Below are 20,701 nucleotides of genomic sequence, written 5' to 3'. Positions count from 1 at the left end.
TTGCTGCCTAATTGGAATCTCCTGTCAGTGTGCATTCCTAATAGACTTTTCCGAACACAGGTCCTGAACCCTACATGGTAATGTAAAACCATTGCTCTGTGCTGTCTGTAACAGATGGGAAATGTAATCTTCTGGGTCTTGTGACAGGGTCTGCTCATTATTATATGAACAATGAGAGAAGAAACATAAAAAGTGCAATGTACATTTATTTCCTGGTACCTTGTTTAAAAGGCAATGGACCTGATTCTTACTCCCCAAAGCTGCTGGGAGCACTTTGGTCTAAGAGACCTCCAACCTGAAAGGAGAATTACTTAATATGACTTAGATTTCTTTTTTTAATACTCTGAATTTTTCTCACCTTCCACCTTTTAATCTAGCTTGTCATTCAGGCAGCTTTGAGTACTGTCATGCATTTATCAAAGAGTGGGTGGCAAGGTGATTCCTACAATTAAGTGAATCTTGGGACATTTGTTTCAGAATCTCTTTAACCTGAAGTTTTTGCTTCTGTCTTAGACCTGAAGAAGAGCTGTGGGGCCTTTTATGGCTGCATCTCTGTTTGATTTATTTATTTAATTTTATTTTTCAAAGACTGTCTTCCTGAAAACCTGCCTCATGCTCACATCTCTGAGGCTCTACCAGGAGAAGACCTATAAAGGATACTTTTGCTAGGGGGAGCATCTTCAGTCTCAGTGTTTTGACTGAGAGTCTGGAGTCTGTTGGGATGCAAACAATCTTCTGATGAAAGTGGATGGTGTATTGCTTCTTTGAGAGAGTTTGTGTGCAGTTATCACAGAATCATCAAGATTGGAAGAGACCTTCGAGATCATCTAGTCCTACCATTAATAATATCAAGTCTATGATGTTAAAAGCACTGGGGATTCAGACCAGAAAGAGTTACTAAAGTAAGCAAAGAAGCCTTAACTGAAGCTAGACGGATCAGACTACTAAAACAGTGGACCAGACAACTAAAACAATGGCAGCACCTTTTCTTTTGCACTCTGCAGGGACTGAAGAAGCTTGAATGACAACCTTCAGAGAACTGAAAGAAATCAAGTAAGGCGTTTTCCTGTTGGACAATGTCTTCCCTCTTCTCCTTGGCTGTGTCCTTTTCTGTCTCTGACCTGTCTGCTGGCAGCAGGCCAGCTGTATAGTCCCTGGTATCTGATCTTCTCCTATCCTCTTACCTTCCCTGCCCTGGGATGCAGATCTCTGTGCTACCTGACCCTGTTTGAAGTTTCAATGTGATGGTCTCTATTTCCCTATCAGCCCTGCCAGTCTAGCTGGTTTCAGCATTTCAGCAGTCTTCTGTGTGGGTTGGTACATTACCCGTAAGGAGTGGAGTTTCATGCTGGAATTATTATGCCCTACTTATTTTTAATCCCTCTCCACCATCAGCACCTTTTGCCAAGAAGTGGAGTGGAGTTTTGCAAGCATTGCTTTGATCTTGCTTGTACCTTAGGTAACATCTGTATCAGCATTTGCATATTGATTCCTAGTGGAGGGGTTCACAAGCCAGGTTTCCTTTAAAAAGCAAGGGCTGTTTTCCAATAATGATTCCTTTGTCTACTGATAAGCACAGAGACACACAGAGACACCCCCCTGGATTTTCGACAGGCTTACAGCAGTTCCCTCCAATCCTGTTGTGTGTCCTTGTTTTAAGGGTAAAAGAAATGACACTGGATTCTGACTAGGAGAAGATAATTCATCCCAGTTTTATTTGCAGACCTTTTTAGAACAAACATGACTAATTTGAAAGCCTAAGTGCTTCAGCTATCAAAAGTGTTTGACTCATCATATTTCTTAGTCTCAGCCAAATCTCACATAATAAAGGTCTTGTGTAGGTATTACCCTTTCCCTTTGCTGTTTGACCCAGGATGAAGCCATAAAAATTGTTCCATTGACTCCTGTTTTCAGAGTGAGGTAACATCTATTGTGAAAACTGCTCTTCTAGGGTGGTGCTGACTGGAGGCAGATGTGTATTACAGTGTCACCACAGCTGTGCTCTGACATGTCACATCACCTAGTGGTAATTAAGGAGTAGCATTCGGGGTCACCTTGGTACAGTAAATCCACTTAGTAAGTTTTTCCTAAGAGGGTTTGGTAGTTACCAGACCCTCCATATAGAAATCAGCAGGTCATTTTAAAGCCTTCCCTTCCCCCCATTTCCTCATGTTGCTGAGTATTTATTTCTAGTTACTAATGTAGGAGTGTTGGGGAGGAAGGGAGGGAGAACACCATAAAACTCTGGCTGTTTGTATTTCATAGATCTAATTACTGTATCTTGACATGGAAATGTATACAGGCACGTGAATGTATATTAGAATTAGGCAAATACAGCACAAATATATCCATGTATGTCCTTCCAAATGAGCTAAACCAACTGAAATGTCAGTGATTGATTTTCTAGTGTATGCAATTGCAGCCTGGCTTATTGATTTATTTGTGAACAGATGAGAAAGTGAGGTTTTATCTCTCCATAATTTCTGAAGAAAACAGAAATTGTAGTAAATATACAGTAAATAATTATCCATGAGAGTGTTTTTACAACAAATGATGTTATGGCCTTTCTGAAATTTACTTGTAACATAGAGAGTCCACAAGGAAAGAGTGAGAGCACGGATCTACCATGGGCAGTGACAAAGTTGGGATCATGCACTGTCCCTCACCTGTGACAGTGTGTTATTTCTACTGTTATTTCTACTGCCCTGGCAGAGAAACAATAACCTTTTCCATTCAAGAGTCTGAAACATTTCCTAAGACTTTTTACAGCATTATCTGTTCTCATCCTGTGTGGGTAGTGGGTGGATCAAAAGTCAGTGTCTTCTCAGGTAAGATGGCTTGAAGCTGAGGAACTCCTTGCTGCAGGCTGTTTTAGTTGCTGGGAGTTCATGTGAGTTTATGGGGAGACTGGACAAGTTAATGGAAAAGAAATCCATGCAGAGGGAGTAAACACCAACGAAGCACCTCAAGCACTTCTGCTGCTGGAAGTCTGAGACTCAGGATGCTGGTGATGTGGGTGATCAGTTCTTGAAGTGTTGCAAAGCCCTGTTTTAGAATTCTTCCCTATATATCTGCTGTAGGCTATTGATGGAGACAGTTTACAACTGTCCCCTGTACAACCTTTCCATTCTTGGACCCCGTGAGGGAATTGTGAGGTCTGTTAGTGGAGCTGGGATGAGTGTGCTGTAGTGTCCAGCCAGCATGCACAGGTCACTATGCAAGGAAATATTTTAAATACTGTGTAATCCCTTCTGGGGACAGTTTTAAGTTCTCTCTTGAATCAAGGCAGACATGAACAGACCATTTGTGAGCTAGTTACAAAATACAGATTGCATTCCTAAACTGATCCATTGCACATTTAGGAAAAATAGAATAAAAGTGATGAAAATCACTGCCTTGGCTGATAATTTGTGATCAGACAAAAGGTTAAGATCTTGGAATGATGACTTGTTCATCCAGCTGCAGTACATATGCAGACACACATGAAAATGTCAATGAATATTTTATTCATATTAAGATATCAACAAACTCCATGTGTTGCACAGAAAGCAGCAGGGACCAATGTGCCAAACACAGATGCCTTGTCGTCGCTCTTTAGGTTTGATTCTACCCCATTCAAGTCAGTAACAGTATTGCTACTGATTTTGGCAGAACCAGGATTTTCATCCTGAAGTATCTAACTGCAGGAATTTAAGCACCTCTCTTTAAATAGTCCAAATTGGAAACAGAATGGTTCTTTTAGAGATATACAGAGGTGATACCTTCCTACTGGATCATCAGCTTAAATTTCCTCTCACGTATTCTAACAGCAAGGAAAAAAAAAAGAACAATGGAGCAAAAGTAGTATGTTGAATTAATAATACAATTTATACACTTAAAGGAATTTAAAAAATATCTTTCCATAGAAATTACTTCAGAAATACATCAGAGGCACAAATTAGGCCCTCTGAGGTATGAGTAAATGTGAAGATGTAACACATGGTAATCAAATCATGTCATTTCATAGACATAGAGGTGAACAAAGCATTAATGAAAACTGCAAGGTCACCTTGAATCAAGGATTCAGTTTTGAGTGTTAAATGCTTCTTTCAAAGACTTATTTTTGGCTTATGGGACTTGCAATGACTTGGGAAAATCTTGTCCCTGTGCATGAGTCACCACTAGTTCAGAGAAATACAAGTATGAGGATGCATCTATACATCCCATTTGATGGAACTGACCTGGCCTACATGAGGCTCTGAGCAACCCCATTCAAAAGGATAGTAAGGCACAGCAAAGGGATGGGTCAGGTCGATCCTGCAGGATTCTCAGCCCAGTTCTTTTCCTGCGTCAGACATAGAGGATGCCAAATATAGACAGCTAAAACCCCAGGGTTTCCAGGTGACAGAAAGCTGCGTGGGTTTTTTTTTTCCCCTCTCAGTCTAAAACAAGCCTTCCTCTTTACTTCAGATGAACCAGAAAACCTAAGAAAAGGCTGTTTTAAACACATCAATACACAGTGTTTCCGAAATGAAATATGCTCCCCAGATGCTGCAGCTTCTCAGAGAAATCGATGATCTTGTCTGTTCTGCTGCTGGTAGCAGCTGCTGGTGTCTCGGGATTTGTGACTGGACTGGTGCCAGTGCTGTTCAGGCTTTCACAGTCCCAGCTCTCCATCAGACTTGGGCTGCTGGTCTGGTGTCACAGGACCACCAACACTGGGGCAACCTGCAGAAGGGGTCTAGCCCAGGGCTGGACCAGTGAGACTATTTGAAACCTCTGGCTCTGAAGGTTCCAAGTCCCATCCCATGGCCATTAGTTGGAGATCAAGGCTCTTCTGTCCTTGGGTGATGTGCTGGATGCCACACCCCAGTGCCAGAGCCTCAGGAAACTCCATCTCCTTAACCCTGACAAAATCCATCTCATGAGTCATTCCCAAAACTGGAACTGCACACTGGTTGCAGCAGTTCCCCAAACTCAGGGGGATTTCCCCAGTTGTGAGGCCACAAGGCCTCCCTTGCATCAGAGTCCTTGGTTTCTGCAGCAGATTGTTGATGCAAAGGTATTTTTGATGAAATGCAAAGGGCTCCATCACATGTAGTTACAACTTCCCTGCCTACATTGTGGTTCCTGATTTATGTGGGGAAGAGTGAGACAAACTAGGACCTTATAGTGGCCTGAAATGTTTGAACAGAACTAGTCAGGAAATGCTTTTTTTTCTTGTTGCAAAGTTTGAAGAAAGTAGTAAATGTAATTTTTACAGACATAATTTAGAGAAGAACTTTTCCTGGGAAAGTGCAAGGACTTCTTTTGGTTTTGAAGCTTTGGTTTTTTTGAGGTGAACCCCTTGAAAATATTGAATCGAAATCTGCTCTGGGAAAACTGATTTAAAATCAGAAGACTTTCTGAAACAATCTATTTTCCTTGAAGAGATTTTAAGCTTAGTAGAAAATCCAATTTTCTGTTGAGAGAAAAATATTATCAATTGTTTTGGATTTTGGTGCAGCTCTTCAGTTCCCCTGGGGTGGAATAGTATAAAGTAATCTTAATGGCTATCTGAAAAATGAATGGAGACTTTCCTAAGGACCAGAAGGTCACCTGGCCAAGAAATTAAGGAGAGAAGGCTGGAGTAGGAGACTGCTGAATCCTGCTGGAAAGATGATGTCTCAGATGGTGTTTCTGTAGCTTATGTTATGTTCTGTGTGGTAAAACTCCAGGCTGATGAATTACAACTTAAATATGCCCCCAGTGGATGATTATGAGGTGTGAAAATGTTATTTATATTTTTCAAATAATTTCAAACAAAACAACCCCTGGCTAATGAAAAAGAAAAATTTGCCACCAAATCCCTCCAGTCCAGTTAAGTGTTCCTGCTCGAGGAATATCATGATCTACACAAGAACATGGTCCTTGTAAGAAACAGAATAAAGTGCCTGCATGCTGCTAGTGACCTCAGTTGGAACTCCTGGTTGCTGGAGAAATACTGGTCTGTGCCTATGAGGGGGGGGGCTGTTATGTGCCCAGCCTGTTCTTCTGACACAGGACTAATGGTTGTTTGTAAACACTTCCAGCCTTGGTGACACAGAGGATGCAGAACCATGTCAGATATTAATTACACTGTGACTAAACACAGAGATAGATGCTCTGTTTTTATCACCATCTAGGTAGTGGATATTTACTCTGCTTTTCTCAGTACTGCTTTTCATCTTGGTTTTATTGCATCAATAAGTGCATTCATTAAGAGATTTTGCAGCCTCCTGGCAAGCTCAACTTGCTTCTAAGATGCAGCCACTGATGCAGCTTATAAACCAAGCATATAAAGCAGATATTCTCTATAAAAGAGCATTTGGGGCATCCCTTCGTTTCCAAAGACTTTCCAGAATTCAGCTTTGCCCTCACATGGATTATGTGTGTGGACAAAATGAAACATGGTTCTATACGGCTGCACGCATAGCATGCATATTCACACCTACTTTATGGCATAGATTTTTATAGCTGTTAAATTTCCTTTTCATTATATTTGATTTGCTAAGATGAAGGCTTGTTTTATCAAAACTAATTACATGGTATGTATTTAATGTTTTGTCCCTAAGGTTTTCATAGCAATAAAATTGATTGTTACTGATTAAAATGGTTCTATTACATCAGCTTAATGTCACTTGAGGTGAATGCGGTATTAGAAAAAAGGCCATTAAAAATGTTGAATAGGAAACACAGAGGCAAGGATTAAAGAAAGAGAAAAGATTTTCTGAATGGGCACTTTAAAAAAAAAATTATGATCAAGAATTTTAAAACATTTGACTTGGCAGGGAGAGATGTTTGAGATGTATACAAAATCTTAGTGTTGTTAGTGCTTTTGTGCAATTCAGGGGATTACCATTCTCCAGCCCCTAGGTAAATGTTCAATATATAACCTTAAAGAACAGACTTTATATTAATTTCTTGTGTCATTAAGGCCTGACAAATGAAGATAAAACTGTCCATAGGGTGAAGCCAACATCTGAAAAAAATTTGCCTAACTATGAAAATCCTTTATTTCTCTGTCAAAGTACACAGAAAGTCATTAAGGTTTATTAAAGGAGGAGGGAGGTTAAGGACACAGCCACAGACTCTATGACAGTTGTTAGGAAGGTCTGGCCAAGGCAGTAGGAAATGTCCATGGCTCCTTGGGCTGGGACCCTGGGCAGCAGGAGTGCAGGGAAAGCATCGCTTTTGATGTTGGAGAGAGACCACTCAGAAAGGAATGATGAAATTAAGAAAGGAGGAGTCAAAGGAGGGGAGATATAAGATTGAGAGAAAGAGGAGGCCTTAAAGAACCAGCAGTTTTTAAGGGGAGAAAGTCAAGCTCTGGGGCTTCCTCCACTCCTATTTAGGTTAGAAAATTCAGAGGTTATAACAATTCCTTTTGCTTTGTTGCTGTTATAGTGAGGCTCTTTTGGAGTTTGCATGGATGAACTTCCAGTGAATCATGGAATCATAGAATCATAGAATGGTTTGGGACCTCAGTCATCTAGTTCCAACCTCCCCTGACTGTGGGCAGGGACATCACCCACTAGATCAGGTTGCCCAGGGCACCATCCAACCTGTACTAGAGTCAGTACCCTCATGATTTCTCACAATATCTAATATTTTTCCTTAAATCCCAACTTCCTGGAATCATGGGACCAGCTGAGAGTCTGATTCTTTCTCTCTCAAAAAAACTGGAAATGTGAGCAGTATTTAACTACTCAAAAGACAAGGAAGAGGAACTAGGAGGCTGTCACTTCATAAAATTCACATTATTTTTAAACTGCTCCTGTAGGTCAGTATCTCACTTGAGAGTAGCTATCCAAAGCTCTTCCTATCCTCTCCTGTGATTCTTAACAAACTGGGAACTCTCTGACTATCATCCACGCCTCTTCTCTCCTTGATCTCTGACAATTTTATTGGTAATTCCATATTCCTTTTTCTCCCATACAGCTGCTGAATGGTAGTATTTGACATCATTTGCAGCTGACTGTCCTGAAGAGGGCCAAAACATCCCACTTCCCTTTGACTTAAATTAAACACCTTCAGAAGAGCTAAATCCAGTTGTATAGTTGAAATTAAAATTCATTTTCCTTTAGTTTGAGAAACAAACATGGCAGAGTAGGAATGTGTATTGAAAGCATCACTGGAAAGTGGCATGATGCAAAACTAGAGGAAAAATCTGGGAGGTCTGTGGTAGGAGGAGGGGAGAAGGGAAAGTTCTGAAAACTGGGAGCTTGCAGAGGAAATAAAGAAATAGTATCAATGAAACTGTAAGAACCGAAGTGGGCAGCGTGTCTTTGAGATTTCAGTGATATTTTCCTGGGAAAAGTAAATTCATCCAGCCATAGGCTACTAGGGAAACACTCCAGACAAAAGTTATTCTTGACATAAAATGACATTTTCTTGCACTTAATAGCTCTATAGGAGATGATAACCAAAGACTGGGGAGTGAGAGCCTTAACCCCAATTTTGTGAAATGACAACTGCTTTGTAATATACACAAGGAAAGAATAAATTCATCTAAGGGAATATGAATCTTTTCCTACAGAGCTAGGCTTTTCAAAACTTCTAAGTAGTGTGTGCACTTCTGTTTCCTTCTGCAGTCAGTTTTAATTCATCCTTCACATTCCATTAAGTTGAAAATACTGTTTAATTACCAGAAAGGAGAGCTTTGTATCCATGGAGAGAATGATTCTTGTTACTTGCCAAGAAAGAGTGACTGGATATTAGGCCCTTGAGGGTAGGAAGATAGAAGAGGAAACAAGGAAACAAGAGAATCTGAGGTATCATATATTGTAAAGCATGTGTGCAAAGAGAAATTATTGCACCTTTCCTGTAGCCAAGTCACAGCCAGTCCCAGTAAAATAGGTATTTTTATATTGCAGCTTACATGTGACTTTGTTCTGTACTTTGATCAGTCAAGAATGTAAAAAAGCTATGAAAAGGTGACAGAATATGATTTTTGGTATTCTCTGTTAAATCAATTCTTCTTCTGAAGGGCATCTGGCTGGGTCCTAGAGGAACTTTGTTCTTCAAAGTAGTCCTTAGAGGACCAGTAGTTGGTAGGAAATCTGTTGAGTTTGTCCCTGGCTTAAGGATGATGTTTTGGGGCACATATGTGTGTAGTTTTCACTGACATCCAGACAGAGTGGGATGTTTGTCATTTAACCATCCTGTTTGCTTACTGAAAACTGAAATTTTGAGGAAATTGGACATGTTTATCAGTCAGAGCTGGGTTTGGTCTCTTATACTTTGAGATTAAAAAGGAGTCACAAGAGAACTCATTTTAAGTTAAAATGCTTCACTTTTAAGTTAAACCTTTGAACATTGTAAATTGCAGTGGTATCTTGCGGTAAATGGTAGCAAAACTTAAATTTAAAACAACATTGGAAAGAAATCCTTTGTTTCAGGCTAAAAGAAATGTTTTAAAGAGCCTATTTCACTGACACATTCAAACACTTTCATTTCAGATCAGTGTGAAACCACTGCAATTTGACCAGGAAATGTGAAGTCCGTGATTTACGTAATTCCACCCAAAACACAGCTTTGGTACTGGGCAGCAGAACCTGATGCTCAACAGCTGTACAAATCTCAAGGTCTCCATATTTTAGGAGAACCCTGGACCAGGCGAAGTTCCTCACTTTTTCTGATTCATGTTGTCAGGTTATGAAAAGTGTTCAGGGGCAAAATGGAACTTACAGGTATTCTGAGAATATTCATACTGTCTTTAGGCTTCTAATAAAGGTACCTAGTTTATGAGCCTAGACAGGTTATATATTTCATGGGGAGAGGTAAACTCTTAGTTTAGCTCTTAAATCATCTCTGAAGTCTCCTGTAAAGCAGCCTAAGCTGCTGTAAAGCAGCCTAAGCAAAGCACTGAGATCGAGTACCTAGAAGCAGGAGTTATGGATGCCTTCCCTGGATTCCTCAAAAGATCATATTTGGGTGTTTCAGATAATATTTTCAATGTTTAACAAGCTGTGGCTCAGCTAGAATCTGGGAGGAACTGGCATGTTGTTTTCCAACAACATCTGGCAATGCAACCTGTGGGAGGACTTCAGTGTCTTCTTGCACGTTTCACAGTTTACTGAATTTAAGAATCTTGTAGCATTCAAACCTGGGATACATGTGTAATATGCAGTGAAATGATAGTTGTTCTTGTGTTTACAGACTTAGGGAAAACAGACAGGAAGAGGGAGCTGGGGAGTGGTAAGGCTGGCTGCTGGCAGTAATTGCCAGCTCTGCGTGTGCAGGAAAGGGCAAGAACCTTCTGTCTTTATGAAAACCTACGTTTAGAGCTGTTAAATAAGGAGGAGAGGCAGGAAGGGGAAGGAGTGGCTCCAGCAATTCCTAGTTGGATGTTTATGGCAAAGAAAGGGTAATTGTAACCACAGATTGAACTGCAGCAAAACGGAGCTAATTATAGTTGGCTGCCAGTCCATCTCTTGCATTTGTGATACACCCATCACAGTAGGTAGTTGGGGATGTAAGAGCAGAGTGTATCTCCTTTTCTTCTCTTTACATAGAATTTCCACTAATGAAGATGCTACAGAAGAGCCTGCCTAGAAGTGAAATGTTAGTGCCTCAGCTGATGTAAATCACTGTAATCCCATTGAAGTCAACACTGAAGATTTAACATCATGTTAATTGAAGTCAATGGAGCTGGGCTGATATATACCAGCTGAGGTAAATTCCCCCGTGGTATTCTTTCCAGCTCTGAGGAGTGTTTGGAGCCTGTGCTGTGGTTGGAGTCACAGAGAGACCTCAGCTGTGCAGTTCAAACCAGGCTCTTTATTTAGAGCTGACCTTTCCTAAATTTCAGTTATGGTGTTGAGACTGGTGATTTCAATCCAGGTTCTTAATTTGCAGGTTTTTTTTGTCTTCCTGGACCTTGTGGTAGCATTCCCTTGTGTTTGCAGTTTTTTGCTTTTTGGCCTGTGTTACCTAATTAGGCCTGATATATTTAGCTGTCACAGGGTACAACAATCTGTAGCTAGGCTTCTGTTATTATTGATGGTAATATTGTATGGAAGAATCCCCAGATGGTGTTAAACATAGTCTTATGAGCTCCTTTTCTGGTGTGTAAGCAAATGTTCAGTCTACGGAAGACCTGCTGTCTGATTTGGTCTCTCTCTTCATTATGCAGTGATCTTTGAGGAAAAGATGTAACAAACTGTGAATGTTCTTTTCTCATTCTCTGTAGCTGATGGCAATTCATAGGGGACTATGTTTTTGGAAGAAGCAGAATTGGAGTTTAGGATCAGATTTCTGGAGGAGAAACTTTGCTTCAGGATACTCGTGGTGGCCTTCCTTCCAGGACTGTGTTATATGTCCAGATAATTCAAGCTGTCTAGCCTTCTGATTTTTCTACCAGTGATATGCCAGCGTCAGAGACTCTTACCCTCCTGTGTTTTGGGGAAAATGCTGTTACCAGTAGTTGAAGCAAAAGCTAGATTACTTCTGTTTACTTCAATGGATTCATTAGAGTGTGTGGAGCTGTGCAGATGAATTGCTTTAAAACAACAAAGCCAGCTTCTAGTACTGCAGAGGTATGCATCAAAGAGTCTCTTTGCAGATGGTATGAATGATGTCAGGGAGGGCAGGGACTCTCTGTCACAGCTCTGTGCTTCCTGGCTTGTAGTTTGGTCTCGTTTGTTGTTCTTTTGAGTTCTGGCAAAATAGGTAAGATGTAATTAGCTCCATCAGGAAGAGACACTGGTCTAGTGTCATTTAGGGTAAAGAGAGGAACTGAGCTTGTACTCTCAGGCTATAGAGAATCTCAAACCTAGGTCCTCTTCTGAAGTGAATGTATTAATCAGTATTTTTTTTATTTGAAAAATGTGATTTGCAACGACCGTACCCACCTTTGGCCCTCTTCAAAGAAGCCAACATGAAGACTACGATTAAACCTTTGGCTAAGATGAGATGGTGCACAATGACTTCTGGGCTGGGTGGAAAGGACACCCAAGTCACAGTTTTAGACACATGCAGAAATTAGCCACTCACTGCAGACATCTGAAGTCTGTTATATTTGGCTTTTCATAGAACTGTAGAATGGTTTGGGTTGGAAGGAACCTTAAAGACCATCTAGTTTCAACCCCCCTGCCATAGGCAGTGACACCTTCCACTAGAAAGAAGATTTTTAATCTTTCAATATTGTGGAAATAATTGAACTTTCAACATCCTGTGGAGTGGTTTGTGCATTAAAAACAGTTTTGGGAGTTGCATTAAATGTGCTTACAAACACATAGAAATACATTTGGCCATAGGACAGGTTTGGATTTCTGCCTTTTCATGCAGTAGGTGAGACTATTGCCATGGATTTCAGAGTCACGTGCAGGAAGTGTTCTGTGTCACCACTGCCTGTATTTTTACACTGTCTTTCAGGCCATAAATACGAAGGATGTCACAGCAACTGATGCACAGAGCCCCTGCTGTGAAGTGCCTTGTGCTGCTAATGAGACCCTATGTGATCTCTTGTTGCTGGAGGGGCTGCCAGATGCCACTAGGAAGAGGCCCAGAGAATTGGTGAGGAACATAAGGTTTGTGAGAAGCAGTTTGCTGAGAACAGTAGCTCCACAAGAAACTTTGGGTTTAGCAGTCACTGCTTTCCAGATGGACTGCTCTGTGAGCAGCTGCAGATGAAATCTTTGAAGTGAACTGAGCAAGGTGGAGATGAGGGGAAGGGAGGAGAAAATTCATCAATCTGCTAAGACAATGAGAAGCCAGTCATTAAAGTTGTATAGTAGTCAAAAGAATGGTGAGGGTTCTCCTGCCTAAAAACATGACAAACGTTTTCTTCCTTGCTGCTTGGGGGAATTCCTGCTCTGCTGCATCCTGACATCTCTCCTGAGGGCGTGGTAGTCATCCTGCAAATACATTCTGTTCTTGCTGCTGCTTTTGGTGCTACCAGAGGGCCTGATTTTATTTTCTGAAATCCTTGGGAAAGCTCCTGTGGCCTCCCACCAGCACAGCATCATCTCCTGAAAATGCTATTCCAAACTAGATCTGGTAGGAGTCTTCCTAACTAGCTAAGAACTGAGTTTTGCTAGACTAAGCACAAGTTATTTGAAAGCCAAAGGATTTACCTGGGCTGTAATTCCTGATGTTAAATGGGTTCTAGGTATTTCATTTTCTGTGGGATAATTTTACCAGCAGCAAAGGCTGTCTCTGTTGTCCTGGGAGAGCCAGCCATGGGTGTATAGAAGGGAACTGCATTGCATAAAACTCTCTGTGACTGAAGGGGATACTATTTTCCCATTGGAGACTTGTAGTGGCTTGTGCCTCTGACAGGGTAAAATGAGGAGCAATAAGCAAACGGCTGCTCTGTGGACTCAAGGCCCTTAGAACCCATTAGGGCCCATCTTTGTCACAGCACTGTGCACATACCAACCTGGTCTGTGAATGAGGAGGACAGCACAACACAGTGCAGCTTAGGGATGCCATCCTGTCGGTGTGGGGGGCTGTGTTAATCAGCCTGACAGACAGCTCATCGATGCAAATAGGTGTTGACAAATAATGTGCAGCTGATCACTACTTTCAGCAGCATAATGAACTCCAGAGCCTTCTCTCTCCCGTGTGGGAGTGTGACTTTATGAAGCCTCCTGCACAATGCTGCAGGCCAACAGTGTGTGTCTATATGGGCAAATTCGCGGATATCTCAGGACCTTTGAGGTGAGCTGGTACCACCCGGAGAAGATCCTGGGCCTCTGTTGGTTGGGCTGGCAGATAACACCTCCCTGTAAGGGAGTTTGCCTATGTTTTATATGCTCTTACTCCTGACTGTATATAGCCCCTCATAGGGACTGTACAGCCTTTAAAGGTGCAGAGTCAGAGGCAGCCGGTTCTGAGGTTTACCCAGCAGGAGTAGCAGAAAATGATGCTGTTGGAAAGACAATTTGCCTCCCTGGCACAGCTGGTGCCTGACAAAACCCCGACTAGCCGATCTAGCATGTTACAATAGCGAAGTTTCCCCTGCGTTGGCCTCTTTGGAGAAGTTCAGGAAGGACAGCATTCAGTCTCTTTCTTTGTAACTGTGTATACTGTGGGCAAAAGAGAAGTGCCTGCAAAATCTGTTTACCATGGGTTTGTCCTCCCACTGTGTTGTGACAGCCTGGCTTGGAGACAGATTCTGGTTTTATTACAAAGAGTCTGAAGTTTTCTTTGAGGGGCTGGAGTAGAGTTCATATTGAAGCAATTCAAAGCTTCCAGCTGGAAGAAATGTGTCCGAGGCTGTGCTTTGCTACAGACCTTTCTGCTTCTGTCCCTGCCCTTACAGTCCACAAATGCACATGGGTAAGCAAGTTATGTGTGTGGTATAACTAGGAGAGCTGTCTGAAATGGTTGGCCTTGTTCCCTTCAGCAGAAACAAAATAAAATATATGGCTGTCTGTTGCCCTATTGTAAAATTTTCACATGCACTGTGATTTTACTCTGACCTTTCTCTGATCCAATCTGCACTAAGAGTGCCTAGTTACAGAACACCTGAGTGGATGTCAAGTGCCCATTACCCACCAAACCTGAATACTTCTCTCTTCTTTCGTTGATTTGAAAATAAAAGAAAGGACTTGATGTCTGTCTGATTTCTGGAGCAGCAGTTAGGAAAAATGAATGCTGAAAACATCGATTTCCAGTACAGACCAGGCCTCCATGCTCGTCTTGCCTCCTGTGGCAAGATATGGGTTTCCTTGAACTGCTGAACCACTCAAATGAGCAGAGGAAGGCAGTATTTAACCCAACATGGGCCTTGCTTTCAGAACAGATTTATTTTGTTGATGGTGCTGTACTCACATCACTAGAGAAACCTTTAGCATTTTGACCATTTAAGTCTGCTGAGTCTTCTTGCTCAGGCTCTGACAGAGCTTGGCTAACAAACTGCTGTCTTTGGCTACAGCAGCACCGGGCTGTGGCTAAGGAGTCCTCTTTAGCAGAGACAAAAGTTGTCTAGGTTCAGATGGACTCTACTGGAAGGGCTCCCCTCACCCAGGTGACCACTGTCATTCCCTGAAAACATTCCTAAGGAGAGATGGTGAAAACATCCGTCTCCATCTTGACTGGTCCAGAGGTGCCATGTTTCCTTAGAGATGAAATCACTGCTTCTGTTTTCCATGCATACTACTGGGTATGGTGGATTAGAGGCAGGTGAAAAAATGCTCTCAGTTCCCTCTTGTGCATTCAGTCCCATGCTCAGGCACAACTAAGATCTGTGCCAAGAGGCAATTCAGGTTAGGAAAGGGATATGCCATTTTTCTCTACCTCTGCTTCTTGTCACATTTTGTTAAACGCGGTCATGTAGCATGTAATGAAGACATCTGTTCGTTTTGTAGGAAACTGTGAAAAAGTGCGTGCGTTTGCCTTGTGCCATCTGTTGCCATTCTGATAAACAGTTGAAAGCTCTGGCAAACATAAACAAAAACAGTGCGCTCTGGTGCTCACTGCACCATTTTCTTTCTTGGTGCTCTGCGTTTGAACCTCTCCTTGCGGAGCATTAAATACTGGGGGCTCTGGTCTGCTGTAAGGAAACCTGATGCTCAGCAAACACTGCAGTTCAGCTTCTGTCCATGTCCCTCTCCTGAACTTGAGACAGTGAGGAGAAGCAGGAGCTCCTGAGCTGCTGGAATGATGTGAAATGCTGTCTGTGCCACCTGGACGGCTCAGCTTTCCCCCCTCCAAATTTTGTGCCTCTGAGTGGAAACTTGGCTCAATCTAGGAAATTATTCAGGAATATGCTACTGATCAGGAGGGATTTAGATGTATTATACAGGATTATTATTTTTCCAGAAGTCTGTCTTGTGAGCAAAGGTTCTGCGTTACAGAATGTGTTGAAAATAAGTAGCTTATAATGGATTTCTGTGAAGATGAAGAACTATTACTCTATGGAAAGACAAAAAAAGGGCACTTTTTGTGAGGCTCATGCTGTCAGAGAAACACAAATGAGACAATGCTGGAGAGGAGGTGGCCAGCTAAAAGCAGACAGGGGAGAAAGAACATGTACAAACTTTTGATTGTGGCTTGCTATATGCAAGAGCATATAGCAGATCTCAAATATTACTATATAAACATCTTTTTTTAAAAAAAAAAAGCCAAGAAACAAAACCCTGAGGTACTTGCAGAGAAGTCTTTAGCATGTGTTACTTGCATATACCAGATCGAATCTACAGAAATAGTTTCTGTGAAGGGGAAAAAAGACCTCTATTAACTCCTTCTGCTATATACTTACTAAATATAGTGTTTTCTAGTGACAGTGCATTTTTGCTGGCATATATAGACTGTACCAGTTAACAGCTAAATTACCTTTTGTAGCTTTCTGCCTGAGTTGCATATAAAGTGAGCTATGCTGCAGGTTAAAAACAAAATGTACTTTTCTAACAATTATTAAAATTCATGTCTTATAAAGTACTTTATGCACAGAAGTTGCATGCAGAATGTCTAAGCCTATATTGCAGTCTTGGGACTGTTCTGACAAGGAAAACAGTATGAATATGCAGTGGTAAAAATAAAAAAAGGAGCCAGGAAAGGATCATAGGAGAAATACCAGATCTTCTTTTGAGACAAACCATGGAAATATGAAATTAAGAAGTACCCTAAAGCATACTGACAGGGAGCAGAGGCACAACTCACATGGCGACTACAGCCGCTCATAAGCTGAGCATGGTTATTTTTAGGCTGGTTTCCTTACCAAGCCAGGCTTTTGAGCACGGGAGGGGGTACGTTTATGTGTGTGTATGCATGCACCTGCCTGTGCACTGTCATGACTTCTAAATCTACTGGTCTCTTTTTGCTGAGTTTGACAGAGATGGTAGTTTGCATTCTGACAGGTTTCCTGAGAGTGGATGAGGAGGGAAGGCAGTTTGAGTCTATCTCTGGTTGGGCTTGAAGGAATTCACATGGGCAGAGGGTAGTATAAAACCACATATACAGGAGAACCTTGTGAGGGAAAGTTAGGCACGAGAGAATCTGGCTGCAGGGCACCAAATCATAGGAATACAGGTTTCAACAATTCCACTGCCTATGGAACAACTTTTGAGGAGGTGGGACTTCTGGCAAAAGCTTCTTTTTGGCAACGTCAGCAGACTCTCCTCCTCTGTGGACCAGACGGGGAAGAGAACATGAAGCACAGACACAGCAGTGGGTTACACCAGCTCTTGGGAGTAGAGCTGCCAGGGGCTGTAATTTCTATTTCTGAGAAGATGTTGTAACTTTTTTTAATTTAACTTTACAGTGTTTTTTAAGTAAATGAAAAAATGCTGAACTTCCATTCCGACAAATGTTTTGAGAGTCAAAACACCACTGAAATGATTTTCTTCAGAAAAAATTCCAATATAATTGTATGTTCCTCCAAAAGGTTAATTTTTATGAAACAACATTTTGTTGTAAAAAAAAAAAGGAACCTTGTCAGAAAGAGTTTATTGCTTGGAGTCTAACCAATTTCAGTATCAAATGATAAATCAATGTGTACAATTACAGCTCTAGTGGGGATTAGGTCACAGTAAAGCTTATGAGTACTCAAGACTTAATTAGCTCAGTGAAATCAGTGTGACTCTATATTGACTCGATAAGTCTTGAATCAAACTCTGAAGGCTTGATGAGCAGAAGGACTCTGTGCTGCAGTGCCTAAATTTCAATGATGTCTCCCCAGCTGGGGCTCACTGTCATGACTATCTCCTTGAGTCTGAGGAGGGTCAGTTCTCTAAGTAGTAATTATAGGTGTTATTTGTTTCTCTTTTTTCCTTTCCTCATCCCCCATTTTTGTAACAAGATTAGGACCTTGGTCTGAGATATTATTCAAATCATGCCTCTGCCTGGGGCATGGGGAACCCTTATTTCCCACTTGAACCACTAGGTTTGGAGATTCTTCTAAGACAGGAGGCAGTGGGCTCCTTCTCTTACAGCTCTTTATTTTGCATGGGGGAATAATTACATTGTCATAGAGAGTTACTCCTGAGACTTGTGGTCGGGATACTTGTAGGACTGCAATGTCTTTTGTAGACTCCTCAGCAAACTGGTTAACAACACCTTTATGAGAGGCAGGAGCTCCTGGCTTTGGCTGAATTCCAGCCTTGTCCCCTCTCTTCTGTCATGGTCCTCCTTCATGACCAAGCAAGGGTATGTGAGGTTTCCGTGCCTCCAGCTGGGTTCAAGAGACTTTATTCTTTATTGTTGTTTGACCTTGTCCTTGGACAGATAGCCCTGCTGCACATCTGCACATTTAGGTGAAGAAGATAGAGTTGCAAACTCTGTTGCTCTATGCCTGTAACTGGGCTTTGATAAAAGATTCTTTGATAAGAGATAGAAGAAGTCCAGCCTCTTGGAAAAAAGGGGAATTCAAATCCTGTCTTCCTGCATTCCAGCCAAACACATTTATCTATAGGCTAGAAGTTAAAACTGGAGAGCTTGGACCTTCATATTCTGGCCAGGACCTGGTGCAGGTCTGTTCTTTGCTTCACTTCTCAAATGTTTATTTCAATTGAAGAATCCTATCATGAAATTACCCCTCCCCCCCATAAGTAAACTCACAAGTTGTTACTTACACTGTTGTCTAGCTGGGGTTTTATTTGCCCCCTTTTTGCTGTGTCCTTGTTCATGCATGTGGGACTATCTGTCTTTTTTCAGTGACTCTTCTGATGTGTTATGTGCTGCTATCAATCTACGTCTCTCTGGCTGAGAAACACAGCTGCAGGGGTATTGGGCTCTGCAGGTGTGAGTTAGGCTGGGAAACATCTGATTTGTGAGTTGCAGTAGGGCGAATTAGATGGTGTCAATCTGCTCAACAACGTAAAGACTTGGACAGTTCTAATAATGCCCCGAAGTGCTAACTTTATATTCCTAAAATTTAACTTTATTAGCAAACACATGGGCACTTTGTGACCTGAGGTGCCCAAGGGTTAAGTTGCAGCACTCTGGGAGTGTTTAACCTAAACGATTTTTTTTTAAATAAAAATGACAAGTGGAGAGTTTAAACAAGAACAAGCTCCTAATCATGTTGGCAGTAAGAGAGAATCCCTACCTTGAACAGAAGACTGTCTTGCTAGGCAGCAAATGAAAAACGAGTGAGTACAGGGAGTGAGGGGAAGTAATTTGTGTGTCACATTTATCAGTGGAGATGAGATTCATGAAACCTCTGCCTTGTGCTCTTGCCTGTGCTCCTTAAGGGCCATTTTACACCTGGATCAATGTCTAGGTATGCTGGTTACTGCTCTTTGGGATCAAATGACGTTCTCAGGTCAGTTTATCGCATTTATAACTTGCTGTTAGTCATACAGCAATTGTAGAGGAGTGGTCAATATTCAAGTGGCCATGAAAATGGGATGATTTTTCTCCTCAGCTCTTTATTATGTTTTATGTTTTTGGTGAGAAGATATTTATTTTCTAGTCTCTGCCTTATGTATGAGAGGACAAGTCTGTAGAAATAACCATCTGTCCGCTTACTAAAGACCTTGAGGTACAGATTGTTTACAAGAAGAGGAATTGGAAGTAAGACAAGGTCATCATCTAAGGTAGTGGGATCCCTTATGATTTCCCAATGCAGTTAATATTCAGACAAAGAGTTTACACATGATTACAGCTGCCTTTGAACTTATAAATTTTGGAGTTATAAATTATCTTTTGTTTTTCTTTGTTTCGCCTATATTTGTATTTCCTTATTCTGTCCATATAATTAGTGGAGCCTCAGTGTGCTTTGATCCTTGATGGAGTATATTTATTTATTGTAGAAAGATAATTCTTGTACATTCTGTTCAGAAATACACTCTACACATGAGAAAAAAAAAATAGGCTGCTTACTTATCTCCTGATTCTGGCTAAGGTGGTCACACCTCAGGTTAGGAAAACAAAACTGGAGAGGATGATTGGCTGGTTAATAAGGATTGTTTCCTCTCTCATGGCTGGACAGAAACTTGCTGGGTGTTACCCACTAATTTAGCACTCCCCTCAAGAGAGTAGTGGATGCTGTAGCCAGACTACCCTGCTGAGGGACTTCTGGATTCCAGTTGGTGTTTAGTATGTGGCAGTCCTCTACCTTCCAAAATCATTCTGTAGTTATCTGCTGCCCATCAGTTTTCCCTGGTTTTGTTTGATGAAATCTTTACTGGACAAAAAGAGCAGAGCAGAGATGGTGAGCTGTATCTGCAGCTACTTTAAAAACCAAGAAAGTCTATACTAAGCAAAACCTTAAGGAAACTCCATGACTATGTAAAATGTGAAGCATGCAATTAAGGAGCATCTGTGTGTATAAAATTCATACTGGATCTATTAACAGCTTTATTGGATTGAGACACATAGGACATAATCTCTGCTATTTATGGAAGTAAAAGCCATTTGAGATGGTGGTAGGAGCTCACTACAGTGGGGGACCAGCAGCTCAGGCAGTTTTCTGTCCACCTCACAGTCTGTTTATCTAGTCTGTACTTCATCAATTTGTCTATGAAGATGTTATGGCAGCATCAAAAGCCCTAGTGAAGTCAAATTAAACAACATCCACTGCTCTTCCCTCATCCCTCTTGCTTGTCATCTCCTTGTAAAATGCTAACAAGTTGATCTGGCATGATTTACCCTTCTTAAATCCATGCTGACTACTCCAAATCACCTTCTTGTCCTTCGTATACTTGGAAATGGTTTCCAGGAGGATTTGCTCCAACACCTTCTTGGGGGTCAGGGAAGACTGATGGGTCTGTAGCTGCCTGAAACTTCTTCCTTGCTCTCCTTGAAGACAGGA

This window comes from Manacus vitellinus, unplaced genomic scaffold, assembly GCF_001715985.3.
Source record: "Manacus vitellinus isolate BGI_N305 unplaced genomic scaffold, ASM171598v3 scaffold_6_pilon, whole genome shotgun sequence".
NCBI lineage: Eukaryota > Metazoa > Chordata > Aves > Passeriformes > Pipridae > Manacus > Manacus vitellinus.
Note: the sequence above shows the minus strand (reverse complement) of the source record.